Genomic DNA, 7,073 nt, shown 5'->3' with positions numbered 1-7,073 from the left:
TATTTTAATGATCAAACTCTAAGAATGTTTTTTTAAATAATTTTGCCGAATAAAAACTATGCTAACTGACTTTGTCAAGTAATAGTTGACATTATTTCACTCTTCTTTATTTTAGAGTAAATTACAAAAGGTCTTATTAAAATATGAATTATTACTATGATTTTAGAAATTACATTTTACTACTTAAGATTTTTAATTTCATAATAAATCATTCATTTTGTTAATAAATTATCAAGTCAATTAATAGTTTTTTAATGATATTAGAAATATGTTTCAATTAATAATTTAGATAATTTTAAACAATTATAAATTTCATTATTTTAATTAATTCTATTAAATAAAAAATTATAATAAAAAAATATTTATAATTTTTTAAATCACAAAAATAATATATACTTTAATCGAACCTCAGACAGTACATATATAATTTACCATTATTTTATTTAAGTGGATCAACTATTTTAACCTATCATTCGGAGATGTCCCAAGGCATCTCTAATTGTTAGTGGTCTGGTGTCTAAACGACGACGCTAAAACTAAAATTTAAATGATAATGTGCATTTAAAATGTTAAAATTTAGGGAGATTTATTAGAAAATTATTTTTTAAATATTTATATCATAATTAATTCATAAGATATTCTTCTGTTCCAATAAGTTTTATTATTTGAACATTTGATTTACAAAATCTTAATTCTCATATTTAAAGTATTTTATGGACATTTATATCCTTACAAATATTTTTTGAACGGCTAGCAATTTGGTAATGTAAACATTCATATTTTACAATGTGAATATTCACATTTATAGTGTAAATATTCACATTGACATGTTAACATTCACATTATTGATGTAAACATTCCCATCATGGAACATTTACACTGTAAATGTGAATATTATTAGGGGTATTTTGATTACTATATTACTCATAAGACTTATTGAAATATAAGAAAATAATGTGAACTAAATGAAATATAAATAGATAAAAATGCATTTATGAAAAAGTATCCCTAAAATTTAACAATATTATTTTAATTGAAGTGTTATACATCCCTAAAATAGTTTATCAAAACTTTTTACTTCGATTCTTATGTAGCATGATAATTTTTTACAATTTTTTGAAGTATATGAGTTTTACATATATATATATATATATATATATTTATGACTTTTATTGAATTAATACACTTAAAGATTAAAATAAAGTGATGAAATAAAATCTGTTATATATAACATTTTTCTTGTTCAAATGATGCAAATGAATTTTTTTATTTCATCTAAAAGATTAAATATAAAGATAAATTGTGAGCTCCCATAACAAGAGAAACAAAGAAAAAAAAATCTCTTACTAAAATTTTGAAAATATTATAATTTCACATTATATATTACTCCCAACAAAAATGTTTCATGCCCCTTTTTCCCCCACTCCCTTTGACCCCCTCTCTCTCTCATTGGTTACATTTTCTTTTTCTTTTTTCTTTTTTTCTTGCTCCTCCAATCACCATCCGTCACGTGTCTGTGGGGGTTGTGGGGGTGGTGATTAGAGGGGGTCTCTATCATGACTCTTACTCCCAATACTTAATTGGTCTAGTCTTCAACACAAGGATTAACTGATGTTAGGAATTTAAGGGTTGTTTGAGATGTCCTAAATAAGTGTATTTTTTGACTTTTTGGACTAAAAAGTTGAGAGAAAAAATATGGTTGTTTTGGTTAACTTTTTGAATTTTTATGGAAAAATGTGTATTAAAAAATTATATAAATTAGTGTGTAGAGAAAAATTAGAATTGAGAGTTGTGCAGTCGTAATTTTTGACTTTTGATGAATAGTGATAATTTTTTAACTTTTTGAATAATTTTTTGACTTTTTGGTCACATGTCAAACTTGGCCTTAGCTTCTTTTTTTAAGAAGTTGTTCCCAAATTTTAATATAATAATTTAATTTAATATAACTCTTTTTTATATCTATAAATGATTTCTTATCCCTAGACAAATAAATAAAAAATGCCACAACTTCACTCCAATCCTTAATCTGCTGGACAATGCTGCTGAGTCTTGGTGGGCCCAATTCCAAACTCAAATTAATGATTCAAACGGTCAATATGTAAAGTTCATTGAGATCAATAACTGTAAAAAATCACGTTGATCTGATATTGATAGACATTTGATCAAATTGCATTTGTTTCAACAATAATTTTGATTTTAAAAATAAATTATAGATACAAATACAAACTAATTAAATGCTTATCAATACCTGATTAATGTATTTTTTTATAAAAATAATATATTTGATAAATTAAACGATTTAGATGCAGTATAAATTTTGAGTTAGGCTCACCGCAGTCCAATAACACCGTCCAATGCATTTTGGGCCGGGAGAGGAGCTGGACCATAAAAAAAACGTTATGAAAATCGGAGATGCATCAAACGACAAATGACAAGACATATATGGTGCATTGATTACCTAAATTGCATACATTCGTAACTGCCACCACCTCGTGCTCATACGGAAATCGGGAGAGTGTTATGCCTCATAATCATAATCAAAAATGTTTGCAAGCTCTAACTATGAGTTTTAAAAGAGTTTTAAGAGTTGGGTTTTATTTATTGATGTAATATTTTGATTTTAATTTTTTTTTAATTTTACCTCATTAGTGCTTAATTAGAGTTCTTAAATTAGAGGGGATGAATCGTTGTTGTAAGTATAATTTTGTGGTGTGAGTCTGTGTCATACGGAACATTTTTTAAATTTATTTTAATAATTTAAGCCATTTATATTATAAAATTTATTAAATAAATTATTTATAAAAAAAATTAATTAATTAAACATCTATAACTTATAATAAGATCATATTTATGTTTTAAAAAATAAACGATTAACATAAATTTGATAATTTTTTAAAAATAATTATAATTTGATCATGGAGTTACACCCAATTAACTTTATTTTTTATATGAATAACATATTCAACAAATCTTATAATATGAACGGTTCAAATCATCAAACTAAAATTAACACAAACCTTAACCGAAACGTTACAGCGGGGTGTTGGGATAATATCCTCCCCTTGCCCTGCCCACAGGGCCGTACCTGACGAAAGGTGACCAAGGCGGTCACCTCGGGCACTTAATTTTGAACAAAATTTAGGACTCCCAATTAGGAGTGTGTATCATGTCATATTATTTTATAATTAACTCGATATTAATTTAATTAACGTGTTTTTGTGTTGCCGTGTGATGTTATTTTTTATTCATATCCGATTAATATTTAATGTGAAAACTCACTTTTAGTTAAAATTAACTTAACAAGTGTATGACGAGATTACAATTTTTTCCACAAGTTAAATTTTATAAATTTATTTTTACTAAATGAAATTATTCATAAAATGTTTGATTTCAACTCAATTGCATTTTTCTAATTAAAAAAACAATACCTTATTACTATATATTTTTTATCAGATTTCTAAAATGGATAACAAAAAATACATTTCTTAAATGAAAAAAGATCTTAACCTTAAATTATTACCAGCATAATCCCTGTGTTATGCACTGATTTAAATAAATAATCAAATTTTAATTTTAAAATTATATCATAACATATTTTATGTGTAAAATGTATTGAACAAATAACTTAGAATCAATTAAATTTTAACTATGTTTAGAGTATTTTTGTTTTATTTTTTTAGTTGTTATGTCATTAATTACATGTTTTAAATTTTTTATGTTTTTAATAGGGGATTACAGTTCAGTGGAACAAACAAAGTATGTCCTCAAAAAAAAAAAAAAATAAATAAAAAATGATTTTCCCCCCGAATCTCCCGACTGCCCAAAACAACATCGTTTGGGCAGTTTCTTTTTGTCTTTTTCTTTTTCTTTTTCTTTTTCTTTTTTCTCCTTATTCAGCCTGAAACTGAAATAGATGGAGAGAAAGAGAAAGAGGGAAAGAAGAAAGAAGAAGATAGGGGGAAGAGAAAAAGAAGAGAAAGAGAAGAGAGGGGAAGAGGGAATGGAGAGAGAGAGAGAGGGTCGATCACCGGTGATGGAAGTGTGCGACGGTGGACGGTGATGGAGGGTGGATGCGACGGTGACCGACCAGATATGATGGAGCACTAATCTGATGGAGCACCGATCTGATGGAGCACCGCCCAGATCTTAATTTTTTTTTTTTTCTGGCTCTGTGTTGATGATGGTGATGTTGATGAAGATGAGCACCGCTCGGGTGTGACGGTGACTGACCAGATCTGATGGGGCACCGATCTGATGGAGCACCGCCTAGATCTATATATTTCTTTTCTTTTTCTTCCTGGCTCTGTGTTGATGATGGTGATTTTGGTTGAATGGTTGTTGATGATGTTGATGAAGATCTAAAGATGATGATGATGATGTTGTCTCTCTCTCTGTCTCTGCTACTCTCCTCTTCCTCCCCCTCTTCCTCATTTCTTCTTCTTCTTTCTTTCTTTCTTCTTCTTCTTCTGCGTTATTGAGAAAAAAAAATCAAAACGACGAAACGACATCATTTTGAATTCGGGGGATTCAGGGAAAGGAGGATTCAAGCTCCCTAGCATAATTGAAAAAGCGAGAAAAAATAGAGACAAGGTTTGGTTGTTTGACAATTCTTTGCAAATTGAAAGAGATGAGAGAGATAAAAAAAGAAAAGTGGAGACAGAAAAGAGCACATTTTTGGTGATATCACAATACATTATAATAATTTACACTTTGGGCGATTAAAAAAAATTTAGTTGTCAAAAATTAATTTTTTAACGACTAAAAAATGTATTTGTTTAGATTGTAACTATTAAATTTTTTTAGTCAAAATATATTACTTAGTGACAACTAAAAAAAAATTTAATAGCTAAATATGCCATGATAGGCGACTAAAAAATTATTAGTCAGCGTTAGTCTACATTTTATGCTACTAAATTTTATTTTAATCGTCGTATACTAATTATTGCTAGCAAAAGTAAGTTTAGTCACCAACTAACGGCGATATTTTCACTGTTACTCTTTGGCTACCAAAATATTTCGTTGGCAAATATGCACTTTTGGTGATGAAAAAAAAAATTAGTCTTGGTGTACTCAATTTTTTCCGACAAATAAACAAATTAGTCGCCAAATTATTACTTTTGGCGACTAATATTTTAGTCGCCGTTATTAAGCTTGGGCTACCAAATTTAGTCATTATATATCAAATAAATATTTTAGTTGCTAAAGGTATAACAATCTTAGAGGGAAGTGAATTAATATTCGCACCCACCCTGTTCTCTATTTACACATCCATTTCTTCTCTCTCTCATACACAAATTGTGTCTCACCTCCAAACCTCACCCCACCTCACTAGCGCATACCACCGTCGCTATCACCGTTCGTCGCACACCGCCACAGCCACAAATCACCACCGTTACCGTCACCACCACCTCTTCACAGGTTCTCTCTCTCTCTCTCTCTCTCTCTCTCTCTCTCTCTCTCTCTCTTCCCTCTTTCTCTATTTCTCTTTTTTTGAATCTTGCTCTAGGGTTTTTATGATTTCTTCAGTTTAATTTTGTGTTAATTTCGAAAAATGGGTTTGGTTGAAGTGGTTTAATTTCTAAAGTTTTATGGGTTTGATGTCCTAAATGGGTTTGACTTTAGGGGTTTCATATATTTTTCCCTCTTTTTCCTTTCTCTCTCAGTAGTTTCAAAGTCGTAATCAATCAATGTGTATGTATTTGCATGTATTTTAACTAACTGAAGATGGTAGCGGTGGCAACAGTGGAGTTGGGCAACGGAGGTAGAAACGATAGAGTGTATTTTTCTATGGCATCACAAATCATTATTTTATATATACTTAATACACATTTTAACTGGCTGAAGATGGTAGCAGTGAAGTTAGGTAGCAGCGGTAAGAACAATAGTGACAACGTTAACAGGTTTGGGCTATATTTTGATTTAGATCTGGTTAAGATCAAATCTTGTTTTTGCAAATCACATCTGTGAGAAAATTGATAGTTTTTCTTAACCATGGCTAATTTTTTGACGACTTTTGAGTTTGTTGTTTGTAGTTTGTGTTAAATTTCTTATTTCGTCATTTGGAACGTTATTGTTCTTTTTCATGCATGATATTTATTTTATTTTAATATAACTGTGTTTAACTTTTCTCAAAAATAGAAAACAAAAAAAAATATTAATTTAAGGTCCCTAATATTAGGATTTTATAAGATAAATGACATGCAACGTTTTTATAATAGTTGGGGTCCTTCAACATTTAAACAGAGAAATTTCAATTTTTCAAAGAAAAATTGCATAGAGAAATTTCAACTTCACAAAAACATTTCACTATAACGAGTTGAAATTTATATAATAACAGTATTAAGGGATCTTAACTAATAAGAAAAAATATATTGGAATTCTCTTACTACCTAAAGTTGGATACGATTGTTTCACTAACTTTCTCAAAAATAAAAAATAAACATTTTAACTATATGATTGGTGTCATGACCCACACCGGTTCTTAGAGTTGGATTCACAACTAATTAAATTCTAAAATTTCTAAGATTAGTTTGAAGTAACTAAATTAAATAATCCAGCGGAATAAAATAAAAGATGTAGATAAATATTTGAAATATACATGGCAATTATTATTTATGTAACATAAGTCAGATAATAATTACAAATAAAATAAAATTAAATTAAATTAAATTAAATTTAGAAAAAAAAAAAAAAAAGAAACCTGACGTTCGTATCAAATCTGGGTCATGATCCTAATTAATGGAGTAAAACCATTATTTCTTAAGTTTCTTCACCTAAAAGGGTTTTAACAACTATAAGCACATGATAGAGTGATGAATATTATACTAAGAACATAAGGGTATACAAATCACCATAAATAATTATTTAGACTAAACAATGAATAGTTTGGTTCGAATAAATTATTTTAAATAACAGGTATATAATACCAAAATCGTTTATGCAAAACAATCCTAACCACGAGACAGAATAGAACAAAAGGTCAATAGATTCATGACAGACAGAGAGTCACGAAGTGACTAATCAGAGAGCCAATGATTATTTAAACCCCCCACGGCGTGGGACCGTCAGAGGGT

This window comes from Camellia sinensis, chromosome 1, assembly GCF_055761805.1.
Source record: "Camellia sinensis isolate YWXY chromosome 1, ASM5576180v1, whole genome shotgun sequence".
NCBI classification, from domain to species: Eukaryota; Viridiplantae; Streptophyta; class Magnoliopsida; order Ericales; family Theaceae; genus Camellia; species Camellia sinensis.
Note: the sequence above shows the minus strand (reverse complement) of the source record.